This window comes from Balaenoptera musculus, chromosome 3 (assembly GCF_009873245.2).
Source record: "Balaenoptera musculus isolate JJ_BM4_2016_0621 chromosome 3, mBalMus1.pri.v3, whole genome shotgun sequence".
Taxonomy (NCBI): Eukaryota; Metazoa; Chordata; class Mammalia; order Artiodactyla; family Balaenopteridae; genus Balaenoptera; species Balaenoptera musculus.
This window is the reverse complement of record NC_045787.1, coordinates 7,786,236-7,811,079: the sequence shown is the minus strand read 5'-3', so window position 1 is coordinate 7,811,079 and position 24,844 is coordinate 7,786,236. Positions and strand designations below refer to the sequence as shown.

General features: G+C 42.4%; 1 protein-coding gene across 3 annotated transcripts in view; it reads left to right on the top strand.

Annotated features, from left to right (window-relative positions):
• SEMA5A (semaphorin 5A) overlaps window positions 1-24,844 on the top strand; it is a 528,372-nt gene that overhangs the window by 112,905 nt on the left and 390,623 nt on the right. For 2 of the 3 annotated variants that reach the window (XM_036846398.1, XM_036846394.1), the window contains exons 1-2: window positions 5,527-5,778; window positions 16,463-16,557. The gene's annotated coding sequence lies outside the window, so the exon portion shown is untranslated. Of the gene's footprint in view, window positions 1-5,526; window positions 5,779-16,462; window positions 16,558-24,844 lie in introns of those variants that run through there. The other variant, XM_036846396.1, reaches the window with a different exon arrangement.

Below are 24,844 nucleotides of genomic sequence, written 5' to 3'. Positions count from 1 at the left end.
ATCATGCAGCTCCAGAGCAGTCTGCAGCCACCTTCTATGTATTGATGCGCGATCCGACCATTAGCTGCCTGAACCTACATGCTGGACCGCACGTGGATGGGTGCCTGTGTCCATATTTCATTAACTGGTTTATTACTGATGTGCTTACACAGTGGAGCAGCTGAACATCTGAGGAAAGTGCCTCATTGCCAAATGCTCCTCTTAGTTTCAGGCAGTTACCTCAGGTTCATACTTTCTACGTTATGCTGAATCATTGAGAAAGACCAAAAGACTGGTCTGATCAATTTTTAGAAGGTAGCCCACTTGAAGATTTAGAACAAAACTAGTATCACTAGGGAAAAAAATGGGACCCATTTGTCATCAGCTCTCTGGACCTTTCCACATGGTAAGGCATAACTGCTCCGCCCCATTCTCATATGAATGGAGAGGTGCTGATTTTTAGAGAATAAGTTTCCTTTTCCTTTTGTACTTCATATCAAAAACTTGTCATGTGACCCTTTCAAAACATGGTCCTTATATATTAGAGGGCATCAAATTGATGTTTCTTAGTTTTTGCTTTTTTTTTCTGGAAAAGTTGCTAGGAGAAAAAAATGTCATGATAGGCCTAGAATGAGTCTTTGCAGTTGCACAATACAGAGGAAGAAACCAAATTCCCAGACAACTAGATTTTCTAGACCTGAAACTGGCATTAAAGAAAATTATCTAAACATACCAACTTCATTTTATAGATTAAACAATGAGACCCACAAAGGTAAATCTGTGGACACAGGCTCATAGAATAAGTTAACCCTGGCCCTCTAGGCCGTCCCTTTTTTGGTTTAAGGAACAATTCCATTTGTTATAGTGATAGAATTATTGAGTACCAACTTTGAGCTAGGAACTTGTCATGCATAGTTTTGAAAGCTCATACCTTTCTTTTAACCTGATTGCTGTTATTTCCCTGCTTTTACATGGGAAACAACTTAAGAAAGGTAAAAAACAAAACAAAATAAAAAACCACAAAAAACCGTGTCCATGCTACCCAGGTAGAAAGTAGTAACAGGGTTTTAACTTGGGTCATGGTGCCATTTCTAGTGTTCTGGGGAGCCTTTTTCCAACTTTTCTTAGAGAAGAAGGAGTTGTGGATTCATTCAGGCACGGCCATTATGGGTGGGTGACATGTTCTTCTGTTCTTTTTAAAGTAACTTGGAAAGTTCTGGGCCATGTACTTTCAGGAGTTGAACTTAGAAGCAGCAGGTTTTTAGCAGAAACAGGGAGACCAATTATTTCCCAAAAGCTCTGAAATAGGTACATGGTTGGGCTGATTTGTTAGGATTGATTCAGAAAATTCAGGGGTTAAGAGTATTAAGCCCTGGGGACTTTGAGGCCTGTTCAAGACTAAGGAAGTTTCCATGGGGAGAGGAAAGGCGAGTTGAATCTCTCTGTAGAGCAGTCTGAGTAGAGTTCTTCTGAGCATTTCCCTGTTTGATCCTATTCTCTTTTGGTGAGGCAGGCCCCTCTGTTGTCATTTAAACACCTCATTGAAAGGCAGTTCTAAATGGTTTTTAAAATGAGCTCTGGTGAGGTCCACTGCTCCTTGAAGTTCCCCAGAGCTGGGTTTCCCCCTTGCTTGGAATCACACTGTTTATTTTTAAAAGCTTTCGCGGTTCGACCCTTCTGGTTTGTTATTGCAGCTGGACCCACTTAGTCCTCCCTTGTCTCCTCCAGCCCTTTTGTGGTTTGGGGTACTGTTTGGAGCGTTAGGACTGGGTTGAAGGGACAGGAGACCAAGGCCACGGACACATCTGCTTTCTGTTAGCACCCAGAGTCACAGGTGCCCCTAATGGGGCTCTGCCCGCTCACCAGAATCATTTCTCTTTTCTTCTCCCCTCTCCGTGTTCTCCTTGAATTCCCTTGCAAGTCAGGGTTTTTCATTTTCTCCTTTTGTGATGTTCTGTTCTCTGCTTTCAATTACCCCCTCTTCTTCCCCAGGCAAATCCTGATTCTCACCTGCACTCAGATTCTTGACACTTGTCTTTATAGCAGCAATTATTTGCAGTGGGTTGTAGAAGAGAGATTAAACTGCCCAGGAAGACACAGTGTGACCATGACACGTATGTCCCTCCCTGGCCCAGCTGGGGACGGAGTAGCTCTTTGTTGAGCTGGGTAACAAGGAATTCAAACCGTGCTGGAAGATGAAGCCGGTGAGTAGAAATTCTGCAGGGAACCTCGAAGGATTTACTTTAATTAGAATTTATGCCCCGATCTAAGTCCCGTAACTGCAGGCTTCTTGGAAACAAAGAGCTGACTTCTGCAGTAATTGGTGGATGGAGACTTGATTCTTTCTAAGCACCTTCTCTGGTCGTCCTCAAACTCTTTTGGAGCACGTTCTTCTCTCTGTGCTTTGTGCCTCTGAGGCTCTCCAGATAACGTGTACCCTGCTGACTCACACTACCTGGAAGGGTCTTCTGAAAGTTTTAGTCAAATACCAACCGTTTCTCTGCTTTCCAGCTCAAAATTTTAGTGGTGCTTTAGCCTTCCTTTCGTGCTGCCACTAGATCTCTCCAAAACTCTCAGTTAACGTATACACACGTCCTTATTTTTAGCGTCTAGTATTCGGAGAGAGCAGGGACTTTTTAGAGCCAGCTTTGGCTGAAAAGCCAGATGGAATAGTCGTTAAAAACCAAATTCTCACGATTTCTTATTACAGGATTGCTCGATCCCAGTCTGAAACCCGTTTCCTGTCCTGGCCTGTTCATGTAGGCACATTACCTCCTAGTCTCGAGAGCTAAGCCCCTGGTCTGCTAACTAACCAGGAAACTCCTTGAGAGGTGTGGTTAGTCTGCAATAATCACAGCTTCAGGTGTAGGCAAGATACAGCCCTGTCTGATGCTGGTGAAATAAAAATGCAGGTACCTGACTCATAGCCATCATTCTTGGGTTTGATTTATCATTTATAGATGATTCTGATTTTCTCTATGAATGTGTCTGTGGAGCCTACCGGCTTATATTTTTGTGATCATGGTTGAAAGTACTCTTTCTGATCTTGGGAAATTGTGCATTGCTTTTTCAGTATGTTTTCTTAGTCTGAGGGCACATGTGAGCCATTTCTGTTCTTTTCACTCTCTTTCTTTGGACAACTCCCTGTGTATAGGTGGGGGGGGGGAGATGCTCAGTTTTCTTTCCTTTTCTTCATTATAAAAGGAGGAGTGTAGTTTACAAGGAAGTCAGTTCCATTCCAAAAGGTAGTAATTATAATTCTTTTTTTTTAATTTTTTTTCCTTAATTAATTAATTAATTTATTTATGGCTTTGTTGTGTCTTCGTTTCTGTGCGAGGGCTTTTCTCTAGTTGCGGCAAGCGGGGGCCACTCTTCATCGCGGGGCGCGGGCCTCTCACTATCGCGGCCTCTCTTGTTGCGGAGCACAGGCTCCAGACGCGCAGGCTCAGTAGTTGTGGCTCACGGGCCTAGTTGCTCCGCGGCATGTGGGATCTTCCCAGACCAGGGCTCGAACCCGTGTCCCCTGCATTGGCAGGCGGATTCTTAACCACTGCGCCACCAGGGAAGCCCTATAATTCTTAATATTGTAATAAAAGGGGAGAATTTTCTAGAGGAAAAAGACTGTAAAACCATAAGGAAACAAGAAAGTAATGGCTTTGGGCCTTTTTATTTTATGGCCTTTATGGATTGCTTTGCCTATTTTGTTTTTTAATGTTAAAGGTCTCAGTGTACTTTGTAGTGTAGTGACTCAATTGAATTAAGACTTTCATGGACTAGGAAAAAAAAACAGTACTCGCCGTTCTGTACCAGTTTAGCGTTTTCTCCTTTACACGCTGTATAGCAAGAAAACACTTTCTTATTTGACATGTGACCAATGGGACTATACCAGAGGGCCAGTGTGATGTGTTTGGAACTTCAAGTTAATAGCCTCAGTTGTCAGGCATCTATTATCTCAAGTGTAATGAGACACAATCAGCTCTTTAGACTGTCATCATCCTTTAAATCGAGGGAGCAAGGATCATCATCTGCTGCAGAACCCAAGGATCTGGTTCACATCATATAATGAGGGCTCTAGAGAGTCCTGCCAGCCAAAGCCAGAGCCCCCAGTCGGCAAGCAAGTGACTTTGGCCACTGGCCTGTCATCCCTGATGCCCGGGATCATCCCGATGTCTGTTTCTGAGGGGTCTAATTGTCACTCTAGAAAGGTTAATGCCAGACAGCCAGGCACCAGGGGCTCCCACAGTTCGCTGCTAGCGTGATGAGTTCTGGGCTCCTCAGAAGCCAGAGGGCCAATAGTTTTCTTCTCAGGAACAGTCAGGTAGCTTGTGTCTTTGGAGTTTCCATTGCCTGACCCCTTATCTCCGTCCATCGAGGTGGCCCCTCCTCTGTGTGACATACACTCCACTCATGCAATCCTGCCTCCCACCTTCACATCATCTTACGTCAGCCAGCGTCTGACATTCCCATGTAGAGCTGGGACATGGTTATGGTATTCTGTCTTTTGTTCATGACCTTCACTATTTACAGTCTGTCCTTATGGAGGGCTCATAGTACTCATGCCCCGTAAGTTCATCATGAACCATGAATTAGCTAGTCCTGAATCATTGCTCCTAGGGGACATACAGGGCTAGGTTCCTGCGAGCTTCTGGTCCCAACATCTTCATCAACCTATGAATAAAGAACCTCATTTTAATGCATATTTCTGATAAAGACACCTTATTTAATATATAGTTGATCCTTTACCTTTGCACTTACAGCCAACAGCACATTTTGCGGTAACAAATAAGTTTTAGCCAGTAGGCGAATTCACAAATATGGAATCTGTAAATGTGGAATCTGTGAATAATGAAGATTGACTGTATTTTCTTTTTCTTTCATGAATATCAGTTACCATTTGAAAGAAGTAATGTTTGGAGTTGTCCAACTCCGTTTGTACTCTGAATCCCATAGGTGCAAAGTAGATGTTTAAGCTCCTGGTAAGGAAGCAGCGTTTTCTGTCAATCCCTATGTCCTTGGTATTTGCAGCATCACTGGTGGAAAACCTCCCAGCCTTTGAAGCAGCTCTCAGACATTCCTTCTTCCTGATGGAATTAGACCTCTTTGGACACTTTCCTGCCTGTCCTTGTGTGGCCTCCTTATCTCTGGACGTCAGTGCTTCTGCTTTGACCTGGAGGAGAACAATGATTTTAGAGCTTTTGTAATAAATAGCACCTTGAATAACAAGCTGGGTGAGGAAACTAGGCACATCTACCGAGCAAGTGACAACAATGGTTACTTTGCATCTCTAGTTTCTCTTTTTAAATTTTGCTTAGGGAGAGTGTGGCTGGAAGGTAAAAGAAAGTTTCATTTGCTCCGGGTTAAAGATGTGGCCTTATTTGTGGGAGCCCACCATGATTCTTCTTTTAACAGGGCTGTGAAACTTCCTTCTGAAACACAGTGCCGGCCTCCGTGCCCTGGTGGGAGCCAGAAGGGGCCGGGCTGGAATAGTCTGGGCGGGGATGCTTTTCTGCTTGTGAGATCGTGTATTGGCACGTGGGCTGGCACGCTGGCTGAGTTGCAACAGAGCTTTCTCCCCGAGCTGCCGACGTCTGCTGACAAGCCAAGGACGGCTCTGAAATTCCTGCACAGCATTTTGCTTTGGGAAGCCTGCGGTTCCTCGATCACTGTGTGTCTGTCAGAGCAAATTGAAATCGAGGAGAAGGGGGCTCCCTCTGGTGATTTCGGCAGGGATGAAGATGTCTTCTGAGCAGTGACGGTTCCCAAAGTGAATGTCCTTGAGGGAGGAGAGCTCGTGTCCTTGTAAGTTCTCTGCCCTTCCTTTCTTTAAAGGTCTGTTGTAGCCATAAGGAGCATTGTAGAGCCCGTGCGGGCTGTAGGACTGACAAAAGGAAAAAGTGCTGGTGGGAAAGGTGAAGCAAGGGAACGAGGAGAAGAGTCTTTCTATTGACAGTTTGTCCTTTGATGGCAGAAGGACTAGGTGTAGCGCTAAAACCTTCCAGTTCTTCAGATTTCCTCCATGATGATTATTGTTTTCCTACTACTGTATGGTTCAGATAGAACCAAAACTCTTACCTGGTGTCCACACTTTGTCAGGTGCCTTGTCTGCCAAGTGGAGTTCCCGTCTGCCATCCATGGCCAAGAGAAGAAGATGATGATGGGGAGGTTGACCTCTCCCAAGGTTCACAGCAGAGGGAAATCATGAAAGCCGGGTCTTTCTCATCTCAGGATGGTTATGATCAATTTGCATCTTTTTAGCTTCTGTTGAAAGACCCCTGTGTCCCCCAGAATATGCAACTAGGAGAGACCTAATGTGCTGGGGGTTAGGAGTTTGTCAAGGAATGTGGGTAAAGACCATGCTATTACATCAAGCTATGGTTTGGTGGTTTACCTTAGGAGTCTTTGAGACAAGCAGCTGTCACCAAAATTTCATGCCACTTTTCTGATTTACAGCTTCTTTTACAATATTTGGAAAGGCAGCATGACTTGAGAAATTGTCAGTAAATAACGCATAGCCCTGCCCAAGGGCAATCTGAAGCACATGACGACGTAAATGGCCAACAGGGTGAGATGTTTTGTTCCAAGAATAATAACGGGTCTTATCACGCCTTCCCACACTGCTATCAGCTTTCCATGCGAATGAGGGGTTCTGTTTATGGTTTAACTTCCCTGGTGTTCACAGTGACGGCTGCATTGATGGGATGGTCCATAATTAGACTGTAGTTCCTCTGGTGAAATGTGTGAGGAGAGAGAGACAGATTTTGCGCCAACACTGTGCTGAGAGGCTAGCTATCTGCTGGTCCAAGAGAGGGGACGTGGATAAGAAACCTGATGTGACAAGAATGTCTTATTTTAACATGAGTATATAGTTTGAAAAACAAAATCCCAAAGCAAGGACAAGTCTGTGTCCTGCTGTCACTTGACTTTATTTTCTGTATCACTGTTTTGTCCTCTTCACTAAAGTCATATAGACCTTTCTTTAAAGCTGGATTCAATCGTTAGGCTCATTACCCTCATGGAATAGCATCACTTCTGTAGGCCTAAGTATGAACGGAGTCAAAAAACATAACATCGAGATTAAAATGCACATTTTAAAGTCAAGCATAAAATGTCCCCAAGCACAGATTGATTTTCTGGTGCTAAATTATCTAAAATGCTTTTATGTTTTTAACTGGGTAAAGCATGTCATAATTTCATGTTCACGTGGGCCAGAGCCTGTTCATGTTTTCTAAAGCTACGTGTGACGTGGAAAACTGGAGGGTGAAAGGGAGCTGCTTTATACTTCCTTCTTCTGCAGTTAACTGGGGAGAAGGGACACAGGGTGAGCAGGGCATCAGCCAAGGGTCAAGTATGTTCAGGACACTGCGTGGGTGAAGGGGCCTGAAACCTGTGATTGTAGAGAGAACGGAAGCCCAAGAACAAAAAACTGTGGATTTTGTTTTAATCAATCGCTGCAGAATTGCTACGTAGGAAACACTCCAGTTCAAATGGACACTATTAGTTCAGAACTTAGAGTAATTTTTACTTAGCAATTCACCTGAGAGCTGTGAAAAATGGGTTTACTAAGGGAATTATCAGTATAAGCATTCGATTTACAAAAAATAATGTGTGTATCACTAAGGAAAGGCATTTTCCTGACTGGTCACTGTCGGCCACCGGGTTGCCCTTGTTCTCCTGTCCTGACTGTTCACGTGAGCGGCCATCTCTCCATGGGGACATCTCTGAGCCCCTAGAGAGGTTTTGGGGGGGTGGAGGCAGCTCCCCCAGGGAGTCTGAAGAAGGACCCTTGTATATGTCAGTCGGCTTAATAGATACGAAGAGAGCAATTTTGGCTTCTTTGCACAGGAGAGTCTGGGATAAGTTTGGATCTTACAAGAGCATAAACAGGATATAAGAAAGGGGACCCAAACCTGTAGGAGTAACGTCAGAAAGCCGCCTCTGAGACTTGAAATCCTTCTAAAGAGAGGTGAAAGGAGAATTTTATTTTGAGCAGAGATGGGATCAAGGCAAGCCTCAAGCCTCTGGTCCAGGAAGGTGTGACTTCCTTTCCTCAGGACTTTCTCTCCCACACAGCCGCCACCCACCATCTCCTGCCTGGGCACCTGCTGAGCTCCTGGCATCTTCTAGACCTGGAGGAGGGCCAGGCAGCATCTCGATCCCACCTAGGTTTGGTGTGCTCTGTTTTTCTGGGTGATTTTGATTGCTGTCAGATTGGATGATGTGATGCCAAGTTGGAAGAGTATCTCAAGAAGCTGACTTTAGGATTATTCCCCTGGGTCCGTGGATCCATTGTCATCTGCACACGCCAGGAAGTAAAATGAAGGAAACCTTATCGGGTGTTTGCCCATCTACCTAAGCCTGGGCTTGGGGACTCAAAGTTGAACGGGACAGGATGAGTGCCCTTGATGGGGGAAGCAGACAGATAAACAACAGAGGGTGATATGATATAACCAGAGGCGGGCACTGGGTGTCCTGGTCACAGAGGAGGGGTGACTGCATCGCATGGGGACACAGGGGACACGTGGATTTCAGAGAACCAGCTGGGATGCAGGAGCGGCTCTTAGGATGATTGGCTTGAGTGACGAGGTTGAGCCAACAAGATATAATCCAAAAGGGCAAGAAATACAGAGTTCTTGATTCAGATTCATAAATAAACTTCATACGTACCACAAGGAGGGGAGTTACTTTCTCAGTAGCTTGTAAAATCAAAAGAAAAAAACAAAACAAAGCAATGGCAGTGGTCAGTTTCATCCTGTCCATCCAAAAGAGGAGGGATTTGTCTTCTCGACGGTTTATGAAAAGGAAACCCAAACCCACCCCACGGTGGAGGCAGGGAGAAGGGACAGGGCAGACAGTCACTGGGGGTTTGTATGGGTCAGACGTGACCTGGATCACTCTCCCTGTGTTGTCACATTTGCTGGTAGAGCTTGTCAGTGGAAGATAACGGAACACAATTTTGTAAAATGCCATCTGTCTTTCAAACCAGTCTCGTTTCCTTTCCACTTAGTCCAGCGGAGCAGGGCTTGTATTGAATGCGGTGGTTAGCAATTGACTGTGGCTCCTTTAATAGTCAGTAAGCTCAGAAGTTTCCCCATTATTCAACACTCCTGTCCCAGGTCTGCTATTTTGGTCCATGGTGTCACTAATCAAGGGTGGGGAGAGAGATGCAGGTAGGGGGGACGCCCTTAAGTCAGGGTCATGGGCTGACATGTTTAAGGGTGCGTGTCGCAAAGAAAATGGAGAAAACATCTTTGATTCATACAAAAAAGAGTGTCTTTTCTACAGCAGGTTTGCATCAGGACGCGCCCGGCCTTCTGGTTCCATTTAGCGAGTCCGATTTGATCAGATCTTGTCCTTGCTGGAGGCTACAGGATGGGAAGAACGGCTTCATGACTAATCTAAGGCAGCTGACATGGTTGTTTTTAAACATTTGTGAAGCTATGCTGGTTCTTCCTGGGGAAGAAGTTTCAGTACAGTTTGTGCTGAAATGGGTGACATGACTCGTTGCCAAATGTAAAGAAATGAAGATCTTTTTAGTCCCCTACATGTGTAAACACTCTAAACACAGCCATGTTTATAGGAAAGTTAGACACCATCTGGTTCAATACAGAGTAGCCTATTTCTTATTTTTATCACTAATTTATATTAAGAGGCTGGCAAGTAGAACAGAAGTAGATTTTGGGTTATGCAACACACCCAGGGATTCATATAGTGTTAATCCTGCTGTAGCCTCAAAAGCATGAAACAAATGCATCTCTGAGCAACTTGGCCTCTCGCAGTAATGAAGAAAGGAGTTGTCTTCTTAGTCTTGGAGCCCACCTTTGACAATGGAAGACCCAACAGGTCACTGGGACTGATTTCAGCAGGTTTTAAATGTCCATTATTCTTCATGCCTTTGGAGATATGAACGTTCTGAAATGATTTCAGTGCATTTGCTGGATTTAAGCCAAAAAACAAGGGCATAGTTTCACTGTTAAATCAAAACACGATTTGCTTGGCCCAGGTTGCTGTATCCCATGTAAAACAGCAGCATTAGAGTCTGGGCACATAAAATAAATGAAGACATGGAGAACCCAGAACTGACACAGCCCAGCATGCATATTGGATTGGCTTGTATGGGTTTGTACTAATCTGATTGTCCTTACTGAGTTAAAGGAAAACATCTTTATGTTTCTCTCTACTGAATTGGAGAGAGAGCATCCTTTGTAGCTGGAAAGTTCCAAAAGACTTCTTCTATCTGTTCTTTTTTTAGGAGAATATTTTTTCTGAGTGATTTACTCCATTGCCGTTTCAGTAACAGTTCATTGTGAATTTCACAGTCTGCTATCTTTCCAGGGATAAAAACCGTCTTCTCCTTCATGCTCTTGCACGAGACCTTTGTCTGCCTTAGCTCAGCTTCATCCTGAGAAGGTTTTTGTGTCAGTTGTGAGTTTAATCTGTGGCAGGCATTTCCTTCTTCCTATGTAATGACCAAAGGGCTGATTTAAGAACCCAAGCCCGTCCTGTTTTCTTTAACAGAAGTAGCAACAGTAGTTAAGTAATTTTTTGAGTTAAATTTGAATTTCGAGCCCAAGTTGAATCTTGAATCTCTTTTGTGTGGGCAAGCTACTGCTTACAGGGTAGTCTTCTTGAGTGTGTTGTTCTGAATAAGTAGGAATTGAGAGACCAGATTTTTCAAAAAGCCTCAGACAGCCTTCTTTCTCTGGGTACTGATATTCTAGTCTACAAAGGACGGATCAATTTAGCTGTCAAAATGAAAGCTGAGAGGCCAACTGCCCATGCAAATTAACCACTTGTGCAAGAGCTTCAAAACTGCCTGCGTGAAAAGTGAGGCTGTCCTTTGAAAACTAGGCACATGGCAGCAGAAAGAAGAAAGTAGTCACCATTCGGAGACGTTGGTGTCCTTAGAGAGCCGATCTTAGAAGTTGCTCATTTTGAGCAGTCACTTAGTTTTGGGCAACTTGTTTGCTTGAATAAAGTTGTCATTTTTTGCTCTTTCTTTCTCTCTGCTCCCATGCCTCCTGGCAGCTCAGAACATGTCTCATTGTCTGGTGTGGGAGCAGAGGAATAGAAAGAGTTTTTTACACAAGCTTTGTGTCAGTTACTGAGGCAATATATTTGTTCCAGGGTCAGCAATTCCTACCAGCTTTAAATACTCACCAAAGGATGAGCTACAGGAAGACGAAATGGAAAACAATTGGGTTTCTTTCTTCCCAAATGTTGTTAGGATTAGTCAACACTTTGAGAAATGAAATCCCCAATTTCCGCCTTCCCTTTTCTGTAGTTCTCAGCTGTGTCTAATATTTCTAAACCATCACATTTCACAGTGACGACTGTCTGATGGAGAGAGGGGTCTCGGCGCAGATCTGGGTGGGAAGGCTCCAAGCAGGAAGGGTATGTCTTTTCCTCGTGCATCTTGCTCTTTGGATACGACTGTCAGAAGTGTCTCTTCTACTCAGGGAAGTAGGGTTTACCTCTGCTGGTCTCGGAGCCAGATGATTGTGTCGTGAAATGACCCAGATGTGAGGTCCTGTGTCCCCACGTGAGGACACACTGTCCTTGAAGCCTCAGCCATTGCTAGGGCTGGTCTCCAGGGGTTCCTACTCTGGCCCTAAGACAGCCAGAGATTTAAAGAAGGGAAATGGTGACATTTGGTACTTGTCTTTTCTAAATGTAGGTGAGATAATTATCAAAGAGATTTTTTACTAAGTGGTCTTGATCAACATGTGGCATTATTTGTATAGAAATGAATTAGTTGGTTATTAAAGAGATTATTTCTGATTTGGGGAAAGCCAAAGGGTGAATTCCTTGAGGACGGGACTCTTACACGCATTATGTATGCCATTCTTTGATACCTCCTCAACCCAACTGTGACACAGGAAACTGTCTGATTGGCCATGTATACTGATGTGGAAAATAAGGCAAAACATCCATTTTGCCTTTTCAGATACAATATTGTTGTGTAGTTACAACTCTAAAGATTTTAAATGTTTTTTTTTTCCTCCCCATATATTTGTTGTATCATGCATGTTTGTGTAAGATCTCTAACCTTCTAAAGCCACAGCTGTTTGCACTGATGTTGTCCCTATGGAACGCTACTTGATTCAGACACTGTTTGTAAACAGAATTTGACGGGGGTGCAGCACAGATTCCGTAACACTGGCCAGTGCAGGCAAACCTCGAGGTGAAGGAACACCTTTCCAAAAAGAAAAAAATCCTAAGAGTTGGGCCACCTCATAACATCCTTTTCTAATGCTGCTTTCAGCATTTATACATCATAATGTCAAATAATGTTCAAAGTTTGGATGGGGATATTGAGCAAACAACAGACCTGTCTTAAAAACAAAACAGTTTTCAAAACGTGAATCCTGACCCCATCTTAAGTGTAAAGCGGTTGGCCGTCTTATGTCTGGGGAGATCTGGCCCCGTGGACCAGCCCCTGACGCCAGCCACCATCTGCCCGGAGGGGAGGGACAGGTGGCCGCTCCCCAGAGCACGCTCAGAATGGCCCTGTACAGACCGCTGCCTTTACCAGATGCTTTGTTCATCACCTCAAGCTTTACGTGCATTTGGCTTTTCGTCTTCAGTCTTCACGTTGTTTTCTTGAACGCTGGGATTTTTGCTTAGGAACTTAGGAGCAGAGGCTCTGCCCTCGTCCCTCTTGCCTGGAACCCAGCCTGCCTGCGATCACTTATGTCCTTAGAAGTCTGCACCTTTCAGAGCGCCCCAGTGTCTCTGCAAGCTGCTGCTTGTGTATTTACTTCTCTTTCCCCTCCCTGCTTTTCTAAGTGTCCTTCTTTCCTCTTTCCCTCTTCCCCCTCTCCTCTCTACCATTTTTGCTTTCCTGCCCCTTTCCCTGTTCCTGTTGCTGGCACTTTTCTTTTTCTGGATGCCTGGGGGTTTCTGATGACCCTCCCAGCCCACAGGAGCCTGCCTTACTTTCAGGCAGCGTCTTTCTTTACCCTCAGTGTCTGCTGTTGATTTCTCCAAGCACCATCCAGCGAGGCACAGGTGTTTGAAAGGGAACGGCAGAGACTGTCAGAGGTGACCTCACGCAGGACCGCGAAGTCAGGGACAGTGTCAGGGAGGGGAGCGACATGGCGTGTACAGAGACAGTCAACCCATTTTCTTCAACTCCTTGTGCACCTCTGAGTGGTGTTGGACGAGGGAGGGAACAACAATATCCTTTACTTATTTTGTATCTTCATTCCTAGTGAGAAGATTCTGATTCTCAGAGCTTGTTATTGTCTTAATTTCAAAGACATTCATTCCTCATGGGTCCATACTCAGTTTCTAGACTGATGTTCCTGTACAACTAATGTTTTGCAAAAATGGGCTATGATTTATAGTCTTTTAAAAAAAAATATTTTAAAACCTAAAGTTCTCTTGTGGCAGCTTCTCGCCCGTGGTTCCTCCCGTTCTTGTCTATTCTCTGCAGAGCTGCCATATTGATTCTCCTAAATACCACTCTCATCCTGGCATTTTACTGAGGCTTCCGTGACACCCCCTTCCTTTGGATGAAGTCTCCTCTCTTTTTCATGTTAACGTGCCCTAATTGTCTGCTTTTCTAGTCTATTAGCTCCTTGGAGCTGCTCCTTTGAGCCTTCCTTCCAACTTAGCTGTTCATGGGAGTGGCCTTTCAGATAGACTGGCCTTGCGTGCTCCCCAGCTGGTCCACATATTCCTGGTGGCAGCTTTTTTTCCGTGGTGAGGCTCTAATCGAGAATCATGAGGCAGAGGACGCAGGAATTGTTTCTACTAAAGTTGATATTAAGTAAAAGAGAAAATAATAAGGATAATATGGAATCGAGTCAAGTGGGGACATTTATATATATTAATAAAACATAAGCAGTTTCTTATTTAATGGGGAGTTAAATATCCACTTTAAAATATTCCAACCTCAGTCTGCGATGACCCTCTGGGGTTTTGTAGCTTCTTAACCTTTTGAAGTTTCCCTCAGTTTTCTGGAAAATACGTCAGTGATTTACGGTTTATACATCAACTAATTTATGACCTCACTGGGGGAGGATGGGAGAGCTCAACTTCCAGACCCGAAGGGGCCAATATCCGTGACTTCAGCTTAGCCTATTCAAGGTCACTGCTTTGTTGCTGTGGTTTCCGCTCCTGACCCTACACTGCTTCAAACACGTGGGTGTCATGTTGAATGGTATATATTCCTTTGGAGGGTGGCATGCCTACCCAGGCAAGGCTTTACCCTCCATAGTAAAAGGTCCTGATGCTGTTTGCTTGGCTGTCATGGGCCAGGGTGGTAAAATGTGCTTTTCACCTTTGATGTAACTACAGGCATAGTTACAGCCTCTCAGCGTGTATGTCCCTGGATCCTGCTGCTGGAACTAGTTTCTGGTTTAGATTTCAGATTCTAAAGGGAGTCCTGTTGTCCCCCAAGCTGTGTGAACTCTCTATGGGCATTCTGTGCCTTGAATGTTGCCTTTTCACAAGGAAGGGACTCGCTTTTGAAGTCTGAAGTTTGGACCTGGAGTGTGTGGCTGTCCAGGTTGCAGGCTGTCCCTGCCTGGATTCAGCAGGGATGTTCTCTTCCTGTGGTATTTGTCGTGGGGTTGTGTCAATGCTTCTGGATTCTTCCAATGTGTTTTTTGGCCTCTGTGTCCTTTGCCGTTTAAGAGGCTGGCCATTCTCTGTAGGCGTGACTCTTGGATGTCCTAGCTGAGAGGCCACATCAGCTAATTTATGATCTCACTGAGGGAGGATGGGAGCGCTTAGCCTCCAGACCTAATTAGCAGGCCTGTTTTTAATTTAATTCTGACACATGGGAGTCTGTAGGAATTGCTGGGTATTCATGGCAATAACCAATGGACCTGTCCAACTTTATTAAGAGATAAACAAATGCAAAGAAATTTTAGTACTAATTGTAAAATAGATTTTAGGGCTCAAGAGAGGAAGTTGTTGTATTCAAGCATGCTGTTTAATAAAGAAACCTCAACTAACATATTTGTTGCCACACCCAAAGGAGATATTATTGGTGTTGTGAGAAAGGAATTGGCTGCTCCTAGGAATTTTTCCTGGGCTGAGTATGCCTTCTTACCTTGGGGAGAGCTCCCTTACTCCTCTTTTGGCCTCAAGGATTTGCATCTGCACCTCCTCCTTTCCAAAGTATGAAGTCACAGACTTTCAAAGACTCAGCTGGGACCTCGTAGGGATCGGTGATGTTGCAGTGCATGAGTGCACCTGGGCTGTGGCACCTTCCCGGGCAGTTCTGAATAAGTTCTGAATATGTTGGATCACCCACTTGCTTCCCATGAACTTACCAAAGGCACCTCACGGAGGCCAGGAGCCTCATAGAGAGACATTGTCACCAAGCCACCGCCCTCTCACCTCTGAACCTCAGGACTTTCAAATGGCATTTCAGCAGATAGAAAATCTTATAAATTTCCAGATGCTGTAATTCAGTTGATCTTCTGCAGGCAGATGGCCTTTAGGTAATTACTAAGTAGACAGTGTAGGAATCATTGCATAGAGGGATAGCCAGAACGTTCCAGAATGTTCTGGGTACTTCTTCTCCCGCTTTTCTCATCATCATCCTCAGCTGCTACTCAAGTGTTTGTGTTGGGATAGGCAACATCAGTGTGTTTGAGGTTTATGGCAGCCAGAAACTGCAGAGTGAAGAGAGTAGAAAGACACTACATGAACTAGGACAACAGAAAAAGCACGAGCCCCCAAATTGTAGTATATGAAGTGACAGGCATCCTTAAATAGTAATGGACACATTTCTTTTTTGAATAGGAAATGGAAAGTAACCCATTTCTTCAATTTCTGGCATACATGGTTCTAGGGAGGCTGGTGCTTTGTGGTAGTTTTTCATCACATTCCGATATCAAGTTTTCAGGATTTTTATGTGTTAAATTGAATGAGCAGATTGGATAACTTTACTTGGTTTTAGTAAAGTGAATTATTTTTATGGTTTACAATTCCTTTTTAAAATAAAGTTATCATATTGTGCATCAAGTAAATTAATATGTAAATAAAAATACAAGCTCAAAATCTAGTATAGTTTATTCTATACCTTCTGCCTTTATCTCCTATTTTGTGAAATGCATTACTTAAGGTACTATATATTCCCAAAAACAGAATGAAAGAGCCATCATAAAATGGGTAGATTCACGCAACCTGTCTGAATTTGATGTTCAAACTGCTAAAAGTAATTCAAATCGGTGTGAAATGATGGTCCTTTCATTAGTTTTATGAGATTTGTTCTCATATATTAACATTTGAATTGTTATTTCTTCTTTTCTGAAGAAAGAAGTCCATTGGTGCATGGGATGCGAGGCTAGGGCTGTCACATTTGTGATTCCAGGTTGTTCTGTTGTTCTGTGCTAAGCCTTACAGTGCCAAGGCAGCTGGTTGTGCAGGGCATTCATGGAACTTTCCAGAATCGATAAAAAATGACCATGTCCTCTTTTAAAATGGGTTAATAGAATCTCTGTTTTTTTTCTTTTCTTTTTTGAAGCACTGGTGTGTGAGAGTTCGGCTGCACTGCCCAAGTGACTGTGGATCCTTGGTGTGATACATGATCAAGGAAACGCTCCATCCCTTCCCTCCTTGGTAAGTCGGACACTCAAATGGGAAATGAAGAAGCCAACAGTTTTATAGATTGAGGTACTGTGATGGTTGATGAGCATCGCTTATCTCTGCTGTTAGAAATGGCAGTGAATGAATGAGCAGGCTTCCAGAAAGAAAGTGAAAGCACAGAGAAGTTAAGTAATCAGCTCAAGATCTCACAAGCGGTCAGAGGCAGAGCTGTGATGTGAACCGATGTTCTAAGCCCTAACCCAGTACTACCTCTTAGCACTAAGAGTGGCTCCTGAGAATAAGGACAGACACACTTTTATTCTGTACTGGAAATACTCAGGTCCTTAAAGAAAAGCTCCCAATAAATAGTAAGCAATCAGTTTTTCAAACAGCAGTCTATATCAGGAGATGGTAAACTTTTTCTGAAAACGGTGAGGTAGTAAACATTTTAGGATTTGCCGGCCATATCATCTCTGTTGTACTAACTCAGCTCTGTGTTGTAGCCTAAAGCAGCCACAGATGATATATGTAAATGAGCAAATGTAGCTGTGTTCTGGTAGAACTTATTTACAAAGACTTGTCAAGCTGGGCTGGATTTGGCCCTCAGGCTGTAGTTCATTGAGCCCTGATCTGCATGCAGTGCTCAAAGATCCCAGTGTAGAGAGTGAGAGTGTTTTAGTGGCCAGTAGGTATGAGTCCTTTAACAAAATTTAGCTTGGATGCTCAGAATTTACTCATAAGCCACTTTTAATGAAGCCTACTGTAGCTGAAAAAACCTACTGCATGGAGTGAGTGCATTTGGTGTTCCAATGCTTTCCATGGTCGGCATGCCCCGAGTGTATTAGTCTAAGTCCAAGCACCTAGACTATAGCTCTGCTCAAAACAGGGCCTGATCAAGAATATTTTGGTAATCCAGAATGTATAGCTCATTTACAAGATAAGTTCAGATAGCATTTCCTATTTTGGTCTCCACATAATTTCTAAATGTGACATTTTTATTTTGTAGCCTTATACATGCTGCTACTTATACATATTAGGGCAAATATGCAATTATCTTGGGCTGTCTTATAATTACGTTGCACAGAAGTGTTCTGGTATCAAATCTGCATCTTTTATTCTGAGCAAAAGCAGATGTTTACAAGAGTCAAGTTTGAACAAGATTGACCTACTTAAATCATGGGATAACATGGCCATACCCTTGGCCAGATACATCAGATGAAGTGGGTTTGTGTTTCGTTTAACTTTTTCTTACAAAAGGATACTTCTGACACCTCAAGGCTTGTCTGACTCTCTACCTCACTGCTTATCATCTAGCAAGACGGGTAAAGCAAAGCCAATCAATTTGTGTTTCTTAAAGGAGTTTAAGCAGGGACCTGTCCTATTCGTTTGTTCATTCTTTCATAGAAATAAGTAATTGTAGCAAGCCCGTGAGCCTGATGTAGGATCACTTTTGAAGATACGCCTTTTTCCAGAGCCACTCGTCCCTTGGTACTTGTTCCACAAGTAACGGAAAAGTGTTCTTCACTTTAATGGCAATGATATAAAAAGTAAAATTCAGATTATAAAAGTATTGGAAAGTTGTGTATGGTACCTTATTAACTGGAAAAAGCAGATTGCAGAATAATATATTCAATATAATCCCATTCATCTTAAACACACACACACACACACCGTCTCTGCACACAAGTGGCTGTGTGTTACAAAGTCTGCTAGAACATACATCAGTACATACCAAACTCTCAGTAGATTATCTCTGGGGTTGAGGGTGTGTGCCCTTTATGTGCCATATATTCACTATCTAAAATTTTCTCAAGAATGTTGTATTTTTGCAGTTTAAAAATATGAAAAAAAGGATTAAAATAGTGAATGCTAATTATGGAAATTATGTAAAAGAAGGGGAAAATTCACCCGTAATGCCTCCACCAAAGACAATCACTGCTGTCAGTTAATCTAGTCTTTTGTGAGTGTTTTACAGAGTTGAAATAACACTAGACATAAAATTTTGCCTATATCATCTTATTGAAAATTGTTAATAAATCTCATGTTAATGCATCATAATATTCTATCATGTAAAGGCACTATAATGGAATTTACTGCTTCTTCTTTGCTGGAGGTGTATATTATTTTCAGTTAACAAAAATCATAGACAATGCGAAAGGATCGTGACAAGGGGAGTGTAGCAGACACCTGGATTCCACTGCTGCTTTCTGGTTTTTTACACCTCACACTATCACTACCTTATGAACAGTAGAAATTTTGCAGCATAAAGTAGATGCTTCATAATATCAGCTATTATTATAAAGCTTTTTTTAAAATTGAAGGTTAATTCATTAAGTCAGAATAGCTGTAGTTGCTTTGCTATTTCAGAGCCAGTGAGTTTTACTCAGATTGCCAGTCAGCTTTGCAGAAGTGTCCTAGACATTTATACTTCACCAATAATATGTTAGAGAGTTTGTTTTGCTAAAACCTTACTATCATTATCATCATTAATTTTTTAATCAATTTGATAGTATTGCTTCCTTTTATATGTTCTATTGTTTAGTCATTATGGTATTTGGTAGATTTGTAAAATTTTATGTGATAATTAGCCATTTTTTGAGAAGGGGAAGAGAGAGGGAGAGAGAGAGAAAGTAGAAGGGAGAAAGGGAACTTACATGTGTGAAAGAATTGTTAGTCCTTATTTTATACCCGTTTAGTTCTTGAGATTCAGCATTTTCTTACAGATATTAACAGAATTTATTTTTAAGAATATTAACCCTTTGTTGTCATTTCCCCCCCACTCTATTTGCTTGTTAACTTTATCCTTTTAAGTTTAAAGAAGTTCATTTTAGTGTCGCCAAATAGTTCCTTCATAATTGTTTCACCAGTGCTTAGAAATTTAATAAAAATTTTCCTTTACTTTCTTCTGATGTTATTAAAAATATTCAACTCTTTCATTCAGGGAAGAGTTCAGTTATTTAAGAATAGCTATCATTTTTTGTAATTCTTCTCATAGTTTTATTCTGCCTCTCTTTTAACTCTCTGGCAAAAGTTATCTGACAATGTTAATCTAAGGAATATGTTCAGACAATCAAAATATTTGTAGGAATGAGAGATCTCAACGACACATTGCTTCATCCTACAAATAGAGACCAAGTTTACACCCAGACAACTGAAATTCTTTCATTCTTTTACTTTCCTTTTTTGGTTAGGGATTGGTTAACTTTTGCATTTTACCTATTTTTTTAACAACTGTATTTCACATTTTTTATTTAATAGAACTTAACTCATTATGTTGAGCAGCATTAAGTCATATCTCAGTGTTTTTCCTCTTGTTTCATTTCTGTACCTAACTTTTGGTGTTTGCATTAAATGTTCTGTGGTGCATCTGAAAGACCAAGGCAACAGTGGTTGAATCTCATGTGTATTGGTTGATGTCTTCACTTGTTGACTTTAAAGCACTTACCTAAAATATTAATTTCATTATTAATTTTCATGTGCCTACCATAATGGTTTCATAGTTTATAAGTTCTAAAAGATAGAGAATTAGCTAGATTTCTCTTTCTGAGATGGACGTGAACTTGGAAAGATTGAACCCCAACTCAAGTCTCCATCTTTCCTTAGTTTTCTAGATTTGTTGGCTGTAAAATTCTGAGTTTTGCTGTCATTGTTTCAGGTGGTGCCGCTGTGCTGATAGGAATTCTGTTTTGTGGTATTTGCAATGCATTTCTATGTATATTATTGACATAAGGTACAGCCCTTGCTTAAACACACTGAGTGGTTGTATTTGGGGATCAAGATTTAGCCTGTCATTCTCAATAAAGTCTGGAATACTAAAGCTGTGGTCTCCACATCTTATTATTCTTGTCCCATTGTCTAGTCAGCCGGATGGAAAATCTCCATGAGGCGATCTGGAAAAGCCCCATGCAGATCTGATCTGTTTTGTCGTGTGCATCTCACTCTACGTTAGCCAAGTCCACGGACAGGAGAATTGTCTGCTTCCATTATCTACGCGAGGAGGCATCGGAGCTGGGGAAACCTTGCTTTCTCTCCTGTTCTCTTCCCTGTTGGGATTTTGGCCTTTTTTAATTGCTTGTCTAGGTGAGTAACTGCCAAGTGTGTTATTGTCCCGGCTTTGTGACTACTATAAATATTTGTGAGTCACAGATGTGTGGTGAAGTTCAGAATCCATTTTCTTTCCTTCGTTTTGTGTTTAAGTCAGGCTGGGAATGGCATATGTGTACTGTTCATTCTCAGACACCGATTTGAGGGGCAGAGGTGTGTGGGGTTAATTGCTTGGATTTGAAGCTTTACGTGTGTGTGTGTGTGAGGATACTGCCCCCTTGATTAAACTGTGCGTAAGATCTTTTTTTGGCAGAAGTCTCCAAAGGGCATAAAAATGACCCTATGTTTGGATTTTTGGATTTCATGGGACTTGAGGTTTTCCTGCCTTGTGGTCTCCAGATCAGAGTACTGGAGAGGCTTCTATAGCTGCAGGGTTACAAACCTAATCAGTTCATGTTTATCCACTGGGGCCTTTCTTGCGGTTTTCATGTGTGTTTGTGTCTGTTTTAGCCTCCCAGGCCACAAAGGGAGCAGAGTCATTTTGTTTCGTTTGCTTTTGCGTAAAGCTTGGGCAGTAACCACTCTTGGTTAAACCAAAGCAGAAAAAGCAAAGGTTGGAAAGATGGTCAGGAGATTCTGGGAAGTAAATACCACCATATTCTCATATAACAAGTTTTAAAAATAATGATCAGATCTTCCATTTCCAGCATTGAGGAATTAGGTGGGTATATCTAAATTGTTTATCATTGCTCAGAATTTGTGGGGGGGATGGGGGGAGGTGACCGCCCTGCTCACAGCTTCACAGCCTTTGAGAGCTGTTCTTCCTCCTTCCATAGAAAGTCACCTCCTTGCTACAGTGATGGTGAGGCTCTTGCCCCAACTGGCCAATCACACATCCCACCTGGTGGCCACTCTGAACAGTTCTACTTGAGGCCAAGACTCCAGCTTGGGCACCAAAATCCCATTCCTTCTCTTCTACTCAAAGACCCTTTCTTTCTTGCGTCATCAGTTTTTATTTTCCCCACTCTGTTTGGATCTTTCCAATAGGAATGCAAACATGAAACCATTAAAAATAGATGAAGTGTGGACTTGAATTTCCCCTCCAGCTATGACCCAATTCTCTTCTTCGCTGTACAGAAAAATTCCTTGAAAGCATTTGTTTATATTTAGTATCCTCAATTCCTGTGTGTCCACTTCCTCTTGAACCCACTTGGACCACACGGTCCTTCCATCAGTCCTGCTACGTTGCTACATCCAGTGGTCGACGTGCAGGCAGCCTCACACGTGACAGTCAGGGTCAGCAGCGTTCGTACAGCACAATCCCTCCTTCTCAGCTCCTTGAAGCACTTGCTCCATCTGGCTTCAGGACACCACCATTCCCTGGTGTCACTCCCACATCTCTGGCCTTTACCTCAACCGCACATCTCCCTTCCCTATTGGAGTCCAAAGGGTTCAGTGCCTTGACTTCACCTCTTCCCCCGCCATCCTCACCATTTGTATAAGTTCTGCCCTACCCATAATGTAGGCTCCATGAGGGCAGGGATTTTTGCCTAGTTTGATCATTGCTCTATCTTCAGGCATAGCGAACGGCCTGAGATATAAAAGCTGTCAATGTTTATTGGTTGGGTAGATGGACGGATGGATCTTTGGGGATTTTTCAAACTGGATAAGAAAAACTCTATTTCTAATTTGGATACAGAACTGGAAGTACATGAGATTGTCTGCAAGAGGAAGGAATGGGATTATTCACCCTCTACCCCACCAACCAGAGTTTAGTGTATTTGGTATAATTTTCCCCATATTGTCCAGCGGGTGGGTACTTACTTGTTCACCCATTCTCAGTTCACATGTCACCTCCTCTATAGACCCTTATCTTCTCTCTCCATGGCTAGATAAATTACATGGCACCTCCTTTGTGTCCCCACGTTCCTGGGCATGTCCCTACAATGGCAATTTAAAGTTGGATTCATTGTACTGTTCCTTGTAAACATGCAGTCTTTCCTTTTCAGACCAGGAAACCCTTGACTTGATTGTGTTCATCTTCCCAGTACTTAACATACAATAAGCACTGAATATGTACGTGTTATTTAGTGAAGTGATTCCGACCGAAATTTTGTAAAACATGATTTACTCTAATGGTCCTTAAGAGTGTGATAAGAATGTGCTCCTTCTGATTATGCTATGTTTGATTTAAGATGCTTATTTCATGATTTTGCAATAATTAAATAATTAGATTGGCGGTAGCCATTATGGACTGTCCCCATATTGTCCAGCTGAGGCCATTCATTCCACTGTTTTTCCAGAGTCTTTGCTGCTTTCTAGTGTAAGTGCACATCATTCATAGTACTTCTTAGAGAGGAAAGAGTGCACGATCCTTCCGGAGTCTGTTTCTCCCTGATGGTTGTCTATGAGTCGAGAAGATAACTGGAAAAGAAGTTGACAGTAGTCTAGTATCACATAGACCAAGACCAATGGCCCCCTCCACTATGCAGTAGGATCAAATGTCTGCTTCTTCCTGGCATTTAACGTTTCTTAAATTGAGTGTTCAGACGCACTCTTGGTATCGCACTGGAATTTCATCTGTATCGTCTTCAAGGAGTACGTATTATTAAATGTAAAAATAACACAGAGTAGCATGACTCTTAGGTTATGGGGCTGACCAGGCTCAGAACTCTGAAGTAGTATTTCCTGTAAAGCAGTTATCAGGGATGTGCATGTTCAAACAACAGCACGGATGTGCCTTTACAGAGTCCCTGCTATGCTGGGAGTACAGCTCTGAGTCAGTTGAATATGTATATCTGTAGACAGATAGATAAGTAGGTAGATAGAGAGATAGATATAAATAGATACAGATATATTGATAGATATATAGGATTGTAGATATAGGCACAGATAGCACTAGCCTTGAGCTCATGAAGGTCACTAAGGCAGGAATACAATCAATGAAATAAATGTCTAAAACAGTGTACTAAAACCCAGCTTTGTGGCTTAATTATGAGTTTCTGATAAATTAATTGATAGCTACTGAAGGATCCACAGCTATGCAGCACCTTTTAAATAATCTTTCACTGACTTGGTGCTACAAGCATGTGCACATACACATACACACACAATGTTTTTCATTGGATGGTGTGGACCGCTGGCCACCATTTTTATCACCCATCCCGGAACACATACACATGTTCTGAGCTGAGCTGTGACCAGCGGGTAGGAAGCTTCCACAGGCCAGGCACACAGTAGGACCCAAAGAAGAAGGAAAAACATCAGTGAGGTATTGAATGACCACGTTTCCCATACAAATGCTCATTCTGAAATATCTTCACTGAAGCAAGCATATTTTTAGTAGGCAAATCTAGTTCTTTTCTCCCAACTATGACTTTTCTCTTTTTTTTCTGGAATTCCTTCTTAACTCTATTTGATATGTAGTTATATGCTAACTTGATCATTCCACTGCTATATTTCTAGGAGCTGATTACATTTCTTTTGCAGCTTTCTATTTTATGTGCTGTTATGCTCTTCTAAGATTATTTCATAATCCAGCTGTAATTAGGGTGGTGTCAAGGTCTTAGAAGTTTCTTCTGGGATCTCATAATAATAGCAATAATAAGAAAAGTGAATTATGATGGTCTAACTTTGTTCTGTGGTTATAATGTTAAGTGTCATGTATATTCTAACTTTGACCTTTATTTTCTGGTTCAGGTTTTGTCTTTATGGAAGAGCATTTACAGGTCATTTTTGTTTTCTTAAGCAAATCCTGACTGGTCAGAGATACCTACAGCTAACATTTCTAACCACAGGTGCATGATTTGTGAAGACTTTATTGATTTGGAGTAGGTTCTTCTTTTTCCAAATGCAGGCCAGTTCCCCGCGCGTAGAAAGGGTGGAGTGTAAATATTCTATGTCACCTCCACCTGCCTGCATGTTTGGGTCTGAAGGACTTGGACCAGTTAAAAAGAGGAGGTCATTGAACAGCCCCTTGTAATGTGGAAATGATAATAGAAATTTGATAGAGGTTCTCCAGCATTTCATAATATGGAACATTTTATAAACCACTGGTACTAACTTAGCAATAATTCATACCAGTGGCTCAAGTTATTTGAGCACACCCTACATCCCAGGCACTGGTATAACTACTTTATTTATATCGTTTCATCTTCTCAGCAACCATACACAGCAGGTTCTAATATTATCCGCAGTTTAGAGATGAGTAAACCAAGGCATGGAGAGGTTAAGAAACTTGCTAAGGTAATTTAGAGGTTACTCAGATGCCGACCCC